General features: G+C 39.3%; 1 protein-coding gene across 1 annotated transcript in view; it reads right to left on the bottom strand.

Annotated features, from left to right (window-relative positions):
• The window catches only part of fbn2b (fibrillin 2b), a 135,169-nt gene that overhangs the window by 80,335 nt on the left and 34,884 nt on the right, over positions 1-19,950 (bottom strand). The window lies entirely within an intron of this gene.

A 19,950-nucleotide genomic window follows, 5' to 3' on the forward strand; every position in this document is an offset into this window, starting at 1 on the left:
TGTGTTGAAAAGTAACAGAAAAAGCTCACAAAAAGCAAGACAGATGTGCAAAATTCCTTCTTGTGGAGAGTTCAAAGAACTGTGAGGTTGGATAGCATGCAAATGTACTCGCAGAGCCTCCTTGCTGCAGAGAAACTGGCATAATCTCGTTAAATGCACTTCACAAATCAGACACAATGACCTCATGCTGGAACCATTTCAGCAATACCATGTTCGTCCTTTCAATCACAAACAGCCTAATGACGGCTTCCCTCCAGGGACAAACCCTTATTAAGTTCACACTACAGTACATAAGAGGGAAGTTATTGAATTGTATTACTAATAAAAAAAATCCCTAAAATTATGAAAAAATATTTACTATCAAACCAAGAGTTGTACTATGACCAGCAGGAGTCAGTTTCTGGCTGCAGTAAATTTGATGAAACTACAGTGTATAAGAGTGAAGTCACTGAATATTTGTGTCTCTTCGCTGTTTGCAGTGGTTTTGCATTTTGCAGATGGTCCCTGTTCACTTGTTTCAGCAGCTTGAAACACAGCTACTTTTGATTGAACTGGGCTCGTAGCATATTGTCTACCTTACAACAATGGGAAAGAGGCATCATTTATGTTCAGACAACGTATATCTAATGAGTTATTGATGCCAGAAGTCTGAATTTGTGACTATCTTTCCGACTTTACCGAACTGCGTTTTGTTTCCTGATGTCGCCATAATTTGCTGGCTTCATGCTGTCATTTGCGAGCATTTCACCACAAATAACACAATTCTGTCCTGTCCTTCAATAAAACCACATTTAAGGTCACTCTCGTTTCCATCAGTAACTTTCTAACTGCACACAAAAGTAATGAATCTGGATGAGCTTGCGTCTAGCGAGCCAGCCTGAAGAAAGCATGGACAGAAGTTGAAAGGTCAAGGAGGTGTGGCTATCGAAGCAGCAAAGCATTTTTGAGGAAAGTGCAAATAAATGTGTTTTAAAAATGTTTTATAGGTAGACTTGTGATGACACAGTAAGTCTGTTACTCTGATTCTATCCAGAATGTGAAAATCTAATTTTTATAAGATCACAGCCTCAGAGCAGACAAAGCTTTGCGCCCCTCCTCTGATCTTTGGCGCCCCCTCTAGGGGGGGCAGACCCCAGGTTGGGAACCACTGGACTAAATGACAGAGCACTGATGCATTCGAGCACATCTGGTGCCACATTAAACGGAACCACATCGAGTGCATGAATGAGAAATTTCTGAGTCACTTCTTTCTTTCTTAATTTCACTCACTTTTTACAACAGAAGCAGGGATGGATGTGGGGAAAACCTGGCGCCACATCAAAAGATCAACTCAGAGAGACGACTCATCGAATATTTAAACACTTCCTTGCGGTTTAATTGTTTAGTCTTTGGATGAAAAAGCGGCTTATGAAGAAGAAGTAGCGAAGTTAAGCAGGACTTAAGGAGAACAATATGCGAGCTGGTAGCAGCAGAAAGGATCACGACAGGCATGTGATCTCAGACATCATCCTATTAACCCTCGTTTCGTCCTGCGGGTCAAACTGACTCATTTTAAAGTTTGAAAATGTGGAAAAAAAAATATATTTTCACAGTGAAGCTTCTGATGTCCACATTTTCAACATTTTTGGGAAATTTTTGAACATGTTTTTGGGGAAAAAAAAGAAATGTTAGCCCTCCTATTGTCTTCATTTACAGGCACCAAAAAATATTGTTTCCTTGTCTGAAAAAAATCCAAAAATTCAGAAAAAAAAATTCCCCAAATTTTTTGAAAATTTGCAAAACCTTCAGGAAGAAAATTCCAATAATTCCTTAAAAGTTTCCCTTAAAAGCTTTATTTAAAAAAAAAATCCCCTAAATTTGGCAAGAAAATTCTTGGGAATATTTTTTTTAAAAAATGACTAAAAATCTTCAAAAAAAATCCTAAAAATATCTTAAGTGGTTACATATATATCAGCAAAACTTCTAATATTTTCTTTAAGAACATTTACAAAAAAATTAACCAAAATCCAGTGAAATTCGCTGATTTTGTTTGATTTTTTTAGTGAATGTTCTTAAGAAACATTTTGAAATGTTCTTTTTTTTTCACCAAAACACGTTCAAAGTTTTCCCAAAAATGTTGAAAATGTGGACATCAGAAGCTTCACTGTGAAAATTATTTTTTTTTTCCCACATTTTCAAACTTTAAAACGGGTCAATTTTGACCCGCAAGATGACATGAGGGTTAAAAAAAAGTGTTTCTTTAAGAACATTCACAAAAAAATCTACCAAAATCCAGCGAATTTCTCTGGATTTTGGCTGATTTTTATGTCAATGTTCTTAAAGAAAACATTACAAGTTTTACTGATATATATGGAATCACTTTAGATATTTTTAGGATTTTTTTTGGAAGACTTTTAATCATTTTTTGAAAATATTTACAAGAATTTTCTTGCCAAATTTGGGGGATTTTTTTAAAAAAATAAAACTTTTAAAGGAAACTTTTAAAGAATTCTTGGAATTTTCTTCCTGAAAGTTTTGCAAATTTTCAGATATTTTTTTCTGAATTTTTGGATTTTTTTCAGACAAGGAAAAAATATTTTTTGGTGCTCGTAAATGAGGACAACAGGAGGGTTAAATGTGCTCAGGTTAAACAGAAAAACACCTCACACATACTATTTGTTTCAGCAGGAACTTAGCAATGGGATTGGAATGAGAGCTATGTGTGGTGAGATGTCCACCCGTTGGACTGAAACTGAAGCACATTCCAGGAGTCCAACCAGGAGGTGATGGTGGCCTGAACACTGGAGGTCTCTGTTGCTGTTCAAGTGACAGCTTGGTCATCAATAACTATGACCTACCAACGCTGCGAAAACTATCAAAAACTGACATGTTAACCCTCGAAGCCCCAAAAATCTGCTGGCGGTTTCAAATATATGTTGTATTATATTAGAAAACTGTCAGAATTACAGCTTTTGCAGCTGAGAATACAGAAAGAAGTGTCATTAAGATTCACGTGACAAAAATTCTGGGATTTTTCAGTTGAACTGCATGCTGTGTCTACGTAGGGAAGACAGAACGCAAATAAATACAAAAATCAAAGTGAAAAAAGATATTTCTGAGTTCTCTCTCCTTCTAGTCGTGGTTGTGTTGTTTCCATGAAGGTGCAGGTTTCAAAGGTATGTTGTATGATTTAAAAAACTGTCAAAATTACAGCTCTTAGCTGTGAAGTGTCAGATTTTCAGCTTTCTACTCATCTTTCATTGGAAAACTTAAACAAGCCTGAGGTTAAAATTATGATATTTCTTCAAAAAGACTTTATTCTACTTTCTTGTTTAAAGAATTGCCAAAAATAAACCATATAAATTAACCAGATCATGTCAAAAACAAAAAAAATCTATGCTCCTTGGTGCAGTTGGAAAGCTATGAGTGATGCAGCTGTGTTTAGGATTCACGTGACAAAAATTCTGGGATTTTTTGGCTGAACTACGTGTTTTAGTTTAAGTAGGGAAGACAGGACGCAAATAAATAAGATCAAAGAAGTAAAATATCTACAGCATGTAGAGTCACCATTTTCCCACTGTTGGTAACATACAGAGTTAGGAAAATGGCAAACATTCCAGGTTTTTCAATTTTTGTTACATTTTTTCAACTTTTGTTTTTGTTTCTTTATAATTTATACCATTATACCTGCAAAAAAAAAGTACATTTCTCAGTCCTCTCTCCTTCTAGTCATGGTTGTGTTGTTTCCATAAAGGTGCAGGACTTTATTTTGCAGAGAAAAAGGAGCCAACAGTGAGAAAAAATGCAACAGGAACAAAGAAATCATCGCCTTTGAGACAATGCACTTTTCTGTGACTTTGCAAAAACACACTGGCCTGCAAAAAAACATACATTCCTGATCACATCTTGTGTTGAAAAGTAACAGAAAAAGCTCACAAAAAGCAAGACAGATGTGCAAAATTCCTTCTTGTGGAGCGTTCAAACAACTGTGAGGTTGGATAGCATGCAAATGTACTCGCAGAGCCTCCTTGCTGCAGAGAAACTGGCATAATCTTGTTAAATGCACTTCACAAATCAGACACAATGACCTCATGCTGGAACCATTTCAGCAATACCATGTTCGTCCTTTCAATCACAAACAACCTAATGACGGCTTCCCTCCAGGGACAAACCCTTATTAAGTTCTCTGCAGTGGCGCCAAACGTAATAAAGGCTTCATTAAAAAAAGGAGATTGTTAGATTGTCACAGTGCAGATGAAAGCAGAGTTGAGACGTGGAGAAAGAGAGCGCTGAAGGACAGGAGGAGATGGAAAGATAGGAAGTCTGTCGGGAGTCCTTCTCTGGACTTATTGTCCTTATTAGTTCCTCGTGCAAAATGAAAGGGGATCACAGAGGAAGGGGCAAAGAGTGGAGAGAGAAAAAAAAGAGAGAATGAGACGAGAAAGTAGGTCAAAGTGAGGATTCAGAGAGCAGAGAAGCAGCTCCTCTCCTCATCCATCTGCCTTCATTTCTCTCTGTCCACTTTGAGTTTTGCTGTCTGACTTTTACTCCGTCTGTCTGTCTGTCTGTCTGTCTGTCCATCTTTCTGTCTGTTCGACTGTCTGTCCATCTGTCTGTCCGTCCATCTGTCCGTCTGTCTGTCTCAGTTTTACTCCGTCTGTCTGTCTGTCTGTCTGTCCATCTTTCTGTCTGTTCGTCTGTCTGTCCATCTTTCTGTCTGTTCGTCTGTCTGTCCATCTGTCTGTCCGTCCATCTGTCCATCTGTCTGTCTGAGTTTTACTCCGTCTGTCTGTCTGTCTGTCTGTCCATCTTTCTGTCTGTTCGTCTGTCCGTCCATCTGTCCGTCCGTCCATCTGTCTGTCTGTCCAGCTGTCTGTCCGTCTGTCTGTCCATCCATCTGTCCGTCTGTCTGTCTGAGGTTTATTCCGTCTGTCTGTCTGTGTGTCTGTCCATCTGTCTGTCTGTCTATCTGTGCATCTTTCTGTCTGTTCGTCTGTCTGGCCATCTGTCTGTCCGTCCATCTGTCCGTCCATCTGTCTGTCTGAGTTTTACTCTGTCTGTGCATCTGTCTGTCTGTCTGTCCATATGTCCATCTGTCTGTCTGTCCGTCTGTCTGTCTGTCCGAGTTCTACTCCATCTGTCCATCTGTCTGTCCATTTGTCTGACTGTCCGTCTCTCTGTCCATCTATCCATCCATCCATCTGTCTGTCTGTCTGTCCGTTTGTCTGCCTGTCCATCCATCTGTCCATCTGTCCTTCCGTCCATCTGTCTGTCTGCCTGTCCATCTGTCTGTCCGTCTGTCCATACGTCTGTCCGTCCATCTGTCCGTCCATCCATCCATCCATCTGTCTGCCCGTCCAACTGTCCATCCATCCATCTGTCTGTCCATCTGTCTGTCAGTCCATCTGTCCGTCCGTCCATCTGTCCGTCCGTCCATCTGTCCATCTATCTATCCATCTGTCCGTCCGTTCATCTGTCTGTCCGTCTGCCTGTCCATCTGTCCGTCCATCTGTCTGTCTGTCTGTCCGTCTGTTCTTTGATCCTCCTGGTTGGTAGTACTAATTTATACTCCCCATGCATTTCTTCATGTTCCCGGCTCTAAAACAAACACATTTGTACACAAAGAAGCCAAAACCTCCCTGTTTACTCTGCAGCAAATGAACATTTAATACAGACTGAGTTAAAGAATGAAGCTGCTGTTGTTTTCTGTCAACAAACCCAAAGAGAAGGCCACAATCTGCAATGCTTAAACCAATTTTAGGTGCATCATTTAAAACAAAGGGCACACATGCATAGTTTTAATTCAAGAAAACATTAAAAAGAAAACAGCTGTGCACTGCTATTTTAAATTGCTAAACCAGAAGCAGATGGGTCATTCCAGAAGGACATTTTACACCAAATTTATAATAATCCATGTACAAATACTAAAACATGCAGTTGTTGCGTAAATGTTCTTGTCCTGAGACCAAATCTAAAAAACTAGGGGAAAAGAAAGCTTGACAATATTTTTAAAAATACCAAACAAGTCTGGAGTTCCTCCTAAAATGAAATTTTTCTCTTGTCCTAATGATCAGATAGAATCTCAAATAAAACAGTTAAAACAACAAAAGGACTCAGAGAGCGCAGTACTCCAACAAGGCTGTTCAGTTGTTGTATCATTGTCGACGGATGAAATCTTTCGTAAAAATGACCTTGCACTGAGCACAGATGTGTGTTCTGCATGTGTACGTTATATACGGATACCGAATCGCGTGACCTAAATATGTAGCGGGCGGCGGGAATTGATGGAACTCAGAAACACCCCCACAATTTAATCAGTTGTTCCTTGGATCATTTCTGATGGATAAGTCTTGAGAAGTCCTCAGTGGTGGATTTGTAGTAGGATCACAATCATGTGATCGTCAGCAGTCAGCTGACATAGTGTTCACTTGTTGTCATGGTTACAGTGCCGCTGTGCCGCTATCTGGCAACGATACAGAAATCTTTAACCAATCCGTAGATCCAGACTATAAGCTGCATCACTGCCAGAATCTAATCACTTGGTCCTTGTGTCATTTCTGACCTTCCCTGGAAATTTCATCCAAATCCATTGGTCTCTTTTAGAGTAATATTGCTGATAGACAGAGGGACGGACGGACGGACGGACAGACACCGATTGTCACATGACTCCGCCGAGGCTCTGTCTCCTTGGTGTAGCAGCAAAACAGCTGCTCTGTTATTCTAAGTTGCTAAACTAACAGTCGATGTGATTTCTGGGACTATATTCAACCCCCAGTTAAAACAGTCCCAGTGAACAGCGCTCTGGTTAATTATAATGCAGGAATATGTCACTCAGAGCAGCAGTGAGGCTCAATTATGGGCTTTTAATGGTTTTTGGATCACAGTAATGTAAGGGAATAAGTTACATGCACAGTTAACACGTTTCGTTCATTTGTTGTAGGTTTCTGTGTTTCAACCCTCTAAATCCTGTGGCCGTTTCTTGCTTCTGTCACATTTTTACTCACTGTGGAATCATTTTTCACTCCAAAATAAAATCCTGCACCTCTGTGGAAACAGCACAACCATGACAGGAAGTAGAGAGAATTCAGAAATGTCTTCCTTGCATTTTAGCACCATTATAATGACATAAGTCACAAAAAATAGTAGAAAAGTTGAATTTCTTTGATTATTATTTTACCAAAATTTCAAAGACCTCAACAGGTGCAACATTTTTCCAGGTGCCCACAGGTGTTAACAATACTGGGGGGAAATGGTGACTCTGCATACTGTAGATCTTTTATTACGTAGAAAAGTCACTAAAGTTTTGTGAAATGACTGTTGGTTGCAGCTGAGTCACTGATGGCTTCATGGTTTCAGAGAGAAGCACTTAATTATGGCTATTTTTATTCAAGGCATGTAGAAAGGAGTTATTTTGATGAAATATTGCAGATTTTAGGCTTAATTTTCCTACATATCATGTTTGATTCATTCCAGCTCAGTAGGATGGCGAAAAAATCCACGATTATTTCTGCTTTTTTAGTTTCTAGCTCTGATAAATGGTGTAATTTTGTCGATTTTTAAAAGATAGATTTCCTTTTCAACCCGCCTGTGGGTTTCAGAGGGTTAATGAAGGGAAAATGGGAATTTATGACCAATAAGAATAGAAAAAACTTTCATCTGTAGCTAGGGCTGGGCGATAAATCGATTTTATCGATTAATTCGACTGTGTACTTAATGTTGATTTGTTTTAATGAAAATAGATTTTCTCATCAACATCCACCACCAACGCCTTCCCGCTGGGCTCCCGTAGTTCAGAGTGCTCCCCCCTCCCCCCCGCGCTTGATACACAGACAACATGGCGGCGAGCGGCGCAGATCTAAAGGTACGTGTCCACTAGATGCTATTTTCCCACACAGCAACACACCACATCTGAAAATCACACGGACGGCGGTCACTAGCAGACCACAACATGGTCACATGACAGCGCTGACCAACAGCAGGCTGCTACGTGGTCACATGACCGAGCTTTCAGCTGGACAGTCCTGCAGATGAGTCAGATAAACACAGCGGCTCGGCCTCAAACTTTCCCTTTTATTTCAAAAAACACGTCAGCGAAAAGTATTTCTGAAAGCATTTGAGGCGAGAAATAATCTGTGCAGCAGCTAAATCTGTCCTCGTTTTATTTCACCGATGCCTAGTTTAGAAGTTTGAGGACAGTTTCACGATGCGTGGATCTCCACACACCTCACTGAATTTGCAAAAAGTAGAAGTCCAGTCTACTTTATGCAAATGAGCTGCAGCCCTCTCCAGGTAAACACACCGGATCGCAGCGGGAAACGCACAGCAACCGGACCAGCATGCCACATGGAGGGTATTTCCAGCTGCAATCAGGTGTGTTTACCTGGAGAGGGCTGCAGCTCATTTGCATAGAGTAGACTGGACTCCTGCCTGAGGAGATTAGGTAGGGGGTTTTAAAAAATCGGATAAATCGTGAATCGGGATTTTTTGTGAAAAAATCTGAGATTTTTTTTTAGGCCATATCACCCAGCCCTATCTGTAGCCTTTAAAATCTAACTATTTAACCCTCCTGTTGTCCTCATTTACAGGCACCAAAAAATGGTGTTTCCTTGTCTGAAAAAAAATTCAAAAAATCAGCAAAAAAATAACCCAAATTTTTTAAAATTTACAAAACCTTCAGGAATAAAATTCCAATAAGTCCTTAAAAGTTTCCCCTGAAAGTTTTATTTAAAAAAAAATCCCCTAAATTTGGCAAGAAAATTTTTGTAAATATAACCCCTGGACTAAGATGACTTTGACTCTGCTGATCTCAAACATTCGTCGATCCCCTCTCGTCTCCTGACTTCCTAAATCCAGCGACTTTTGCCTCGCATCCCGACATCTCCAGTTTCATTCACGCTCTGTAATCTACGTTCTCTGGATGTACACACAATAATGACAGATTAATGTCAGATTTAATGGAGTCTTCTCGTTCTTACAAGCATTTTATTTTATAAACAGCAGCACTTCCAATAAAAGCAGCCAGCTGTAACCGAGCCCAGTCTGACGCATTTTCACCCACATCGCTCCACATAGATTCATATCAGACACTTTTAATGGGATCTCACCTTTCACATAAAAACCAGACACCGTAGAAAAAATCACTCATCCAAACTTATTACTCTCTGCTCTGATGAAAGCTGGATTAAAGGGAGATAACATGCCGTAAAGGCCCGAGTGAGAAAATACTTAATCCCGTCTGGAACTCAAAGCCTTCTAGGAAAACTCGTTCCCATCAACTGCATCCAGCGATGGGATCGGAGAGATGACCTGAGCAACGGCAGGGAAAGAAAAATGGCAGAAGAGGAGAGGAAAAATGTCATTTCAGATTCATTAATAACTGCTGAAGTATTTATAAAAGTCCCAGGAGGGAAAGTGTGGGAAGATAAGAAGCCTGAAATATGACTTTATTCCATGTTCTCGTTTACTCTGCTGTGACAAGAGTTCAGCGAAGTTAAATGAATAAAGGGGAAGATAAATGTGTACAAAAACCTCTGTGTGTGTGTGTGTATGTGTGTGTGTGTGTGTGTGTGTGTGTATGTACTGTATATGAATTAAAGTTTCTCTATATTAGTTAAAGTTGATATTAATAGTTAAAGTTGCTCTAAATGAGTTAAAGTTGCTCCATGTTAGTTAAAGTTGCTCAAAAACAGGTAAAAGTTGCTCTATAGTAGTTAAGGTTTCTCTAAAATCACTTAAAGTTGACCTACAGTGCCGTTTAAAAGTTTGGGGTCACCCAGGCAATTCCATGTTCTCCATGAAAACTCCCACTTTTATCCATGTGCTAACATAACTGTACAAGGGTTTTCTAACCATCAATGAGCCTTTCAACACCATTAGCTAACACAATGTAGCATTAGAACACAGGAGTGATGGTTGCTGGAAATGTTCCTCTTTACCCCTATGGAGATATTCCATTAAAAATCAGCTGTTTCCAGCTACAATAGTCATTTACCACATTCACAATGTCTATGGTTTTTCTTTCAACAATAAGGACATTTCTAAGTGACCCCAAACTTGAACGGTAGTGTACACATATGTATGTATGTATGTGTGTGTGTGTGTGTGTGCGTGCGTGCGCGTGTGTACATGCGTGTGTATGTGAACATGCGTGTGTTTTCAGCCAGATGTCCTCTCTAGACTTTATACAGCTGGAAGATTTACTCTGAGCCTAAACGTCATGCTGTTACTCACCTGTTGAGAAATTTTCTAATTATCCTGGGTGTGTGTGTTTTTGTCTATGTGTGCGCACGTGCACAAGCATGTGTGTGCATGTGTTTGTGCAGACTGAGCACATGTCTGGCGGGTTTTGTGGAATTTCTGATTGCAGCGTTTTGTTTGTGTCCGTGTGTCCTTCTGCTGACAGAAATAAATGATTCAAATGTGTGGGCTTGTTTGTTTGTGTGTGTGTGTGTGTGTGTGTGTGTGTGTGTGTGTGTGTGTGTGTGTGTGTGTGTGTGTGTGTGTGTGTGTGTGTGTGTGTGTGTGTGTCTGGAGCGTTTATCTCCATCGCAGCCAACCATAGCGGTCTCTGTTAGTCTTATCAGCACCATTATCAACACGCTTGAAATCACTCTTTTCCTTCGGTCCTAATGGCTCCTCAGAGCTCCTTTCATTTCTTCCCCTCCAGAAGTAGTCGGTCAAACGTGACCAAACGTTTAACGCATCACTAACACACACTTACACACATACAGGAGTGACAACTGTGGGAGAATGGGAGCGATAAGTACTCAACATTTGAGATGTAAAGCCTCACGCCTGCAGCGAAGTGCCAATAAAAGCTGAAGGATTTCAGTTCATTCAGTGGAGAAACAAAATTCCTCAGCTTTAAAGATGTGGGTTAACTGCACTTTGATGGATTAATTAGTTAAGAATCATCTTAGGAGATGTAAAAGTGTAATCTAGCTGAGTTAAATCCACTGAACTTGAGAAAACATTTCAATAAACTTGACAAATGAAGTGAAATCGAATACTTCACTAGACAGGAAGCCATTTTGGACCAGAGTCGGTACAACAGCAATCTGTGTTGCTGCTCCAGTTGTAGTGAAATAAACAACGAGTCTGTGAGTGCAGGGCTGAACTCAATCACCGTTAGATTTTTCCATAATATTATGAAAATAAATAACCAGAACTTATGTATTAAAGACATACAGCAAGTTTCCACCATGTTTGTTTAGTCAAACTACAAAAAACAAGAGTTCAGGGGGAGTTTTAACCTTCATTTTATTTCCTAGAAACTTAATTTAATGACTTTGGTGAACTCTCAGCTGTTCATTCAGCTTATCATTTCAAGTCAAAATGCTTCACGTTATAAGAACTCATGCTTTTAAAATGAGTTCTAAAAATAAAAAATAGAAAATTTTGGTTCAAACAAGTAGAAATGAGCAAAACTAATAAATTTACTTTAAGCAAACTAGAAAAGATGAGTTGATGTGACTAAATTCCTTCATTATGTTTTACAGAGTAAGGTTAGATCTTTTTAATCTTGGTAAGTCTGCTAATATCCTAGTTTTGTTTCTTAAGACTTCTTTTAATGAGTCAAGTCAAAATGCCTCAAGTTACAAGAATTCGTGTTTTTAAGTTCTGAAAAGAAAAATGTGGACTTTTAAGTGCAATTAACCAGAAATTAGCAAAACTCGTCAATTTACATTATGTCAAATAGAAAAGATGAGTTCATTTGACTAAAGGCCTTCATGACTTTTAATAGTTATGTTGTTTAAAAGGTTAAAAGACGACATGTACATGCAGAACATTTACCATTTCCTCCTCTCTTTCCACAGGCTAGCTGCTCTCTAATGTCAAGTGTGATCTTTGTAATCCTGGGAAGTTTGCTTATAGGCTAGTTTTGTTTCTTAAAAACTTAATTTATTCAGTTAAGTGAACTCTTAGCTGTATTCAGTTTATCATTTTGAGTCAAAATACCGAAAGTTATCAGAACTTATGAAATAAAACTTCAACATTTTAGGTTCAATTCACTAGAAATGAGCTAATGAAATATATATTTACATAAACTGGAAAAGACGAGTTCATTTGACTAAATGCCTTCATGATGTTCAACAGTTCTGATGTTTAAAAGGTTAAAAGACCACATGTACATGCACATTTACCATTTACTCCATAATTTATTCAGTTAACTGAACTCTTTGCTGTATTGAATTTAGAATTTTGAGTCAAAATTACTAAAGTTATCAGGACTTATGAAATGAAGTTTCAACATTTTAGGTTCAATTCACTAGAAATGAACAGATCAAATATATTTACATGAAACAAACAAGACAAGATGAGTAGATCTGAATAAATTTGTTCGTGATTTTTTACAGGGTAAGATTCAACTCTCTAATATCAAGTTTGATCTTTTTAATCTTGGTAAGTTTGCTTACATGATAGTTTTGTTTCTTTTAAACTTAATTTAATGAATTAAGTCAAAATGCCTGAAATTATAAGAATTCATGTTTTTAAGTTCTGAAAATAAAAATGTGGACTTTTAAGTGCAATTAACCAGAAATTAGCTAAACTCGTCTATTTCCATTACATCAACTAGAGAAGATGAGTTCGTTTGACTAAATGCCTTCATGATGTTCAACAGTTCTGATGTTTAAAAGGTTAAAAGACCACATGTACATGCACATTTACCATTTACTCCATAATTTATTCAGTTAACTGAACTCTTTGCTGTATTGAATTTAGAATTTTGAGTCAAAATTCCCAAAGCTATCAGAACTTTTGAAATAAAAATCCAACATTTCAGGTTCAATTCGTGAGAAATGAGCAAATCAAATATATTTACATGAAACAAACAAGAAGAGTAGATCTGACTATATTCCTTCATGATGTTTTACAGTGAAGGCAGCTTGACAGATCACACATGCGAAAAAAGAAAACTCACAAAGGAGTGAGAATACCTCAGAGACATAGTCTGAATATCTATTCTAGCAGTGACTGCTTTGCTATATCGCTTAGCATCAGGTTTTCATGCTGCACTTCCTCCGTCATTGTGTCCAAACCTCACCCATTGTCCTGCTAAAATCTGTCTCCACTCCTGCAGCTATTTCGGTCGGTTTCGGGAAACTTCCTCTATGCAGCGCTGGAACAATAATGGAGACTCTATTGAACGCAGTCGGGCAAAGCGGGTTCCATCAACAGCTTCCACTCAGGTTTTCGACAGAGGGAAAGTCTTTGTGGAGCTTTTTTTAGCTGAACTAAGAGTAAAAAGGTCCATTTTTCAACCGGCCAGATCAAAGCCAACTCCGTCACCGTCCCGCGAGGCCACGATCTGAGCAAACCAGACTCACTGCGTTTGGCCTGCGATGGAGGTGAATAAGTTCTTGTTTATGCAATGGATCATGAAAATTCAGTGCCTTCATGAAAGGCAGACGCTAAAAACAGCTTGTGAAATGTGATGATCCTGATTATGTTTAATAAATAATATCAATATTTTTATTCAGAACACGCACGGCGTCTGGACCAAGCACCGGACTCATTATGTCACCAGAGAAACACATTTTTTCCTTCAGTTCTCTGGACTTTCAGCTCTTTTGTGACTCAGTCAGAGGCAGAAACTTCAACATATGGAAAGAACACATGAGGGGGATCGCCATTAAAAGGCAATATAGGCTCGCTGTAGACGAAACTCAGCGGCTCCAAACTGGCTGACTCGAACCAAATCGTCACTTTGGGATATTTTCCACGGAGTCACACCCTCCTGTCCAGCCATGTTCTGTCCACTCTTATCCAGAGTCAATAGAGCAGAAATAGCACAACTTCCTACACTTCCAGCACCTCCAAATGCCCCCTGACGTCACCGTTCGCTGGGGTGCACAACTGCTCCTCTGTGATTATGGGTTTATTCGGTCTGGACCGGAGAGGAACAGGCCTCGGAGGCCGTATAGTTCCACTGACAAGTTCTGGAGCAGAGTTGGCTTAATGGACCGAAGCTCTTCAGACACACTTCAGCTCCCTGTTGCTGTATATCCACGCGAAACGATGTGAAAACATACATTAGCATTAATACATTAACGAGAGCACCGAGGCTTATTTTGATAGATGATGCACACAGTGAACATTACATGTGATGAAAACATACGCCTCCCTCTGGGTTCAAAGTTAATGTCAGAGTTAATTTAGTGTGCTGACATCTCTACAAAGATCACTGAGGTCGTGGGTTTACAACTATTTGACGTTAAACCAAAGTATTGGATGAAACAACAGCTTGATGTGGTCAAAATTCTGGATGGAAAACTGAAGGTTTGACGGCTGTAAAATGTCTCAGTAGTCGACATTTCACTCAAAATGTCAACTTCATAGTGGCGCTTCTGGAAAACCAAAATCTTCATGATTCACCCAATGAGAAATTGAAGGTCAATAGGTGTTTCAATTGGTACTAAAGTGGTGGACAAAATAATAAAACTATAATTAAAATTCAAAAAAAGCTTGTTTAACCCTCGTGTTGTCCTGTGGCTCAAAATTGACCCATTTTAAAGTTTGAAAATGTGGAAAAATATATATATATATTTTCATAGTGAAACTTCTGATGTCCACATTTTCAACATTTTTGGGAAATGTCTGGACACTTTTTGGTGAAAAAAAAGAAATGTTAAAAATTTTTCTTTAAGAACATTCACAAAAAAAATCAACCAAAATCCAGCGAATTTCATTGGATTTTGGTTGATTTATTGTGAACGTTCTTAAAGAAAATATTAGAAGTTTTACTGGTATACATGTAATAACTTTAGATATTTTTAGGATTTTTTTTTGGAAGATTTTTACTCATTTTTTGAAAATATTTACAAGAACTTTCTTGCCAAATTTGGGGGATTTTTATTTTTTTTTTTAAAAATAAAACGTTTCAGGGAAACTTTTATGGAATTATTGGAATTTTCTTCCTGAAGGTTTTGCAAATCTTCGGAAATTTGGGGAATTTTTTTGCTGAATTTTTGGATTTTTTTCAGACAAGGAAACAATATTTTTTTGGGTGCCCATAAGTGAAGACAACAGGAGGGTTAAGATCTGGACTTCAGTGGACAATAAAAGTGATAAAACAGTGAAAGATTCATAAAATAGAGAAGAACAGTAAACATAAAACTGATCAACCTCAGTCGATCCACATAAACAGAGGAGATAATTTCATCCTTTCTATTTCTATTTTACATGTTCAGTTATAGTCAGCCTTATTAATGAAAAAGTCTAGTGATGAATGACAGGTTCTCTGCTGTCACATGCTGTTAAAACATTACATTTAATGTATATGGGTTCCAAATATAGGTCATCAGCCCCCCTTAATTACCAATAATCAGTATCAGCCCTAGAAACCCATCTCAGTATCCCCAGTCAGAAAGCCTCACACATAGCTGCACACACTCCAAACACACTCCGTGGTTTCCCATGACTCCATCCCACAGTTTGCCCTAACTGACTGACTTTCACTGGCCTCATAATCGCAGTTCATCAGCAGTCTTCTCACTGAATCACGCAGTAAATCTACTGACTCACAGCCTCAGTTACACAAACTCCAAAACCACAATATACAGCGAGCAGGGCGCAGCGGCTTCTCAGGCCAAACCCAATGTTTAGGAAACTTAATGCTCGTTTATCAGAATTATTGAACATCTCTGAGGGTATTCAGTCGTCTAATTTTTGGTCAGATAAATGCTTAAGCATCCCCCTGTGAGCTGATTGCTAATGGAGCAGTGAGTAAGCTAACTGCAGCTAATTAAATTCTAATTACTGGTATTCAGCCTTCAATTCGTGCTGCCAGGGGATCATTTTCGTGTCTGCTGCTGATATGATTCCTGATGATTTATGGAGCTAAATTAACATATCCAGCCCATCACCTTTCTCTTCATGAAGAAATGCAGAATGTGATCCAAAACACACACAAAGATTTATCAGCATTCCCTTTGCAATGCCTAAAAGTTCTGAGAGCGTTTGTTGCTCCACTCCAACAGGCTTTGTGTACACAGTTGGGGAGTCCATTTTCATTTTCATCTTCCTCCCCTCCCTCTATACCTTGTTCCACTCCTCATCAGGAAACGTCCACTACCCGTCCACAAAGAAAGCCTACTTTGTCGGTCCTGTGGGGACGTTTTTGGGGAGGAGGTTGTGGGGCTGCATTTACTGCCAGATGTTTTTAAGGCTCCCTCCGACAAACTGAGTCCCACAAATGTTGTATTTTCCCAGAAAACAAGACCCGGGAGGGTTGGTGAGCGATGGGGAGCGAGGAGACGGCAAGAAAAGTCATAGAGTTTGATTAAGTGGTGGCTGAAGTTGGATACAAGGCAATGAAGGGAAGATTAGAAGAGGTAAGGCCGAGATCGTCAATCTATCTCTGTTTTACTGTAGTTCACAGCACAGGGAGGTGGAAGGTGAGGGTCAATGAGAGGTAAGGCTGGAGGTGAACTGAGGTGAGCAGAAATTAAAGCAGTTCAGACGAAGGATGACGGTACCACCTCCCTCCAACTCCCTGCCATCGCTCACATACCGAAGGCTACTGTTCAAAGAGACCAACACCCACCGTCCATCTGTCCGTCTGTCTGAGCTCAGTGCATGAAGTCATCCGGAGAATTTTCACCAAGCGCTGAAGTAATGAATGAAGGAACGTCTGGACTGATATGAGCAACCCAAAGCAGCATCAAAGCCTTCATGCTCAGATATCTTAACATTAAAGTGTGTGTGTGGGTGGGAGAGTATTGATAAAAGGCCGGCTAACACCACGCCCTTCAGTTTCACCGTCTGCCTGCTGGACACATTGAATCCCAAGCAAGAAAAACACTATTTTAGCCACAGTGCACTCAATAGGGTTTCTTGTTTTCAGTTTTTGACATAATCCAGGTTCTTCAAAGCACTTACAGTGGGAATCGAAAGTTTGGGCACCCCAGGTATAAATTTGTATTAATGTGCATCAAGAAGCCAAGGAAAGATGGAAACATCTCCAAAAGGCATCAAATTACAGATGAGACATTCTTATAACATGTCAAAAAAAAGTTAGATTTTATTTCCATCATTTACACTTTCAAAATAACAGAAAACACAATCATGGCATCTGCAAAAGTTTGCGCACCCTGCAGAGTTTATAGCATCACCGCCCCCTTTGGAAAGCTGAGACCTGACAGTGTCATAGATTGTTCACAATCATCATCTGGAAAGACCAGGTGATGTCAGTCTCATAGGTTTTAAATGCCCACCTTGCCTCAACAATCAGCACCATGGGTTCTTCTAAGCAGTTGTCTAGAACACTGAAACTGAAAATAGTTGACGCTCACAAAGCAGGAGAAGGCTATAAGAAGATAGCAAAGCGTTTTCAGATGCCAATATCCTCTGTTCGGAATGTAATTAAGAAATGGCAGTCATCAGGAACAGTGGAAGTTAAAACAAGATCTGGAAGACCAAGAAAAATATCAGACAGAACAGTTCGCAGGATTGTGAGAAAAGCAAGTCAAAACCCACGTTTGACTGCACGATCCCTCCAGAAAGATCTGGCAGACACTGGAGTTGTGGTACACTATTCCACTATAAAGAGATACTTGTATAAATATGGTCTTCATGGACGAGTCATCAGAAGAAAACCTCTTCTGCGTTCTCACCACAAAAATCAGCGTTTGAAGTTTGCAAATGAACATATAGACAAGCCTGATGCATTTTGGAAACAAGTTCTGTGGACCGATGAGGTTAAAATAGAACTTTTTGGCCGCAATGAGCAAAGGTACGTTTGGAGAAGAAAGGGCACAGAATTTAATGAAAAGAACCTCTGTCCAACTGTTAAGCATGGGGGTGGATCAATCATGCTTTGGGGTTGTATTGCAGCCAGTGGCACAGGGAACATTTCACGAGTAGAAGGAAAAATAGATTCAATAAAATTTCAGCAAATTTTGGACGCTAACTTGATGCCATCTGTGAAAAAGCTGAAGTTAAAGAGAGGATGGCTTCTACAAATGGATAATGATCCTAAACACACCTCAAAATCCACGCTGGATTACATCAAGAGGCGTAAACTGAAGGTTTTGCCATGGCCTTCACAATCTCCTGACCTCAACATCATCGAAAATCTATGGATAGACCTTAAAAGAGCAGTGCATGACAGGCAGCCCAGAAATCTCAAAGAACTGGAAGACTTTTGTAAGGAAAAATGGGCGAAGATACCTTAAAAAAGAATTGAAAGACTCTTAGGTGGCTACAAAAAGCGTTTACAAGCTGTGATACTTGCCAAAGGGGGCAGTACAAGGTATTAACTCTGCAGGGTGCCCAAACTTTTGCAGACGCCATTATTGTGTTTTCTGTTATTTTGAAAGTGTAAATGATGGAAATAAAATCTAACTTTTTTTGACATGTTACAAGAATGTCTCATCTGTAATTTGACGCCTTTTGGAGATTTTTCCATCTTTCCTTGACTTCTTTATGCACATTAATACAAGTTTTTACCTGGGGTGCCCAAACTTTCGATCCCCACTGTAATAGTATAAAGTGATAAAACTGCAATCAGGAGCAACTTGAAGTTCAGTGGAGGAACTGAGGGTCAAACTGCCAAATTCACATTTCATGCACAACCTTCCCGACCACCTGAACCACATTTTACCCACAATGTTTCAGTGATTGCTGAGAATCAACAAAGACAAAGAACAGAAGCAGTCAAACGGTCACAAAGTTGTAAACAAGTTCCCATGTCGCCTGTATCATCTGAGCTATGTGCTTGGAAGTGAAACCTAAAGTGATCAAACATAACCATGTGAAAATACAATCAACCTCTAGGTTTGAAAGGCAGGCCTTGGGGGTAATAATCACTAAAATTCCATCATTTATCAGAGCTAGAAACAGTAAAAACAGAAAGATTTTCAACTTTTCAACCATGCTTATACTACTCATTGAAAAAGTTGCCAAAAATACAGCATTTGTAATTGGATTCTCTCAGAAACTAAAAACTCTGCACTTATGAGTGACTCAGCTGCAAGCAACAGCCACAAGACAAAAATTCAAGGACTTCTCGGTTGACCTGCAGGCTGTGTTTACACCGACCTGGTACGAAATAAGTAGTGAAATACCATCAGCATGAAGCACCCCCATTTTTTTCAGTATAGTGATAACACTTTTGTGCACTTGATAAAATGTACATGTTGATTTTCAGTTTACATAAAAATAAATAATCAATGAAATTCAACTTTAGGTTTTTCTTTTCTATGATTTGAGTCATTGTATCGTTGCTATACTGGACAGAAGACGTTTCTGACTTCTTTATCCTTCTAGTCATAGTTGTTCTGTTTCCATAGAGGTACAGGACTTTATATTGCAGTGTAAAATGAGCCCATATTGAAAGAAAATGTGACTGAAATTTAAAAAAACAACTCTGAAATACTTGGGTTTCAGAGGGTTTAACTGTGTTTGCTCAACCACAGTACGTACGGCAGGTCAACGCTGAACTAGGAAGTTGGTTTGCAAACCCAAAGGGACTCTTAAAACAAGCAGTTCAGGTACCAGTTGTAATGTTTATCTGTAAGTTTCATTACAAATTGGCTTGTTGTCTTGCTGCTCGTAATCTTCACCTTTTGGACTCCTGTTTTCTATGAATGATGTCAGTAGAGGTGTATGTGAAGTGAGTAATTAAAACTATCTCACTGGAAATATAACCAACAGCACCCTGCTGTTAAATGATGTGTCTTCCCTCTACATTGTTTCAGCTCTTTGGTTTTCCCACTAACGTCCAGTACCAATAGGCAGGCTTGTGTCATGTCGATGCATACTGAGTACTAGAAAAGCACTCAGAGAGCGCAGTCCTCCGCCAAGGCTGCTCAGTTGACGTATCATTTCCGACCGATAAAATCTTTAATAAAAAATGACCTTGTGCTGAGCACAAGCATGTGTTATGCATGTGCATGTTATGTATTTATACCGAATTGCATGTAAATGACTCTTATAACAGTCTGTTGATCAATTCATCACTTTTGGCAA

Source organism: Amphiprion ocellaris, chromosome 2 (genome assembly GCF_022539595.1).
Source record: "Amphiprion ocellaris isolate individual 3 ecotype Okinawa chromosome 2, ASM2253959v1, whole genome shotgun sequence".
Lineage (NCBI taxonomy): Eukaryota > Metazoa > Chordata > Actinopteri > Pomacentridae > Amphiprion > Amphiprion ocellaris.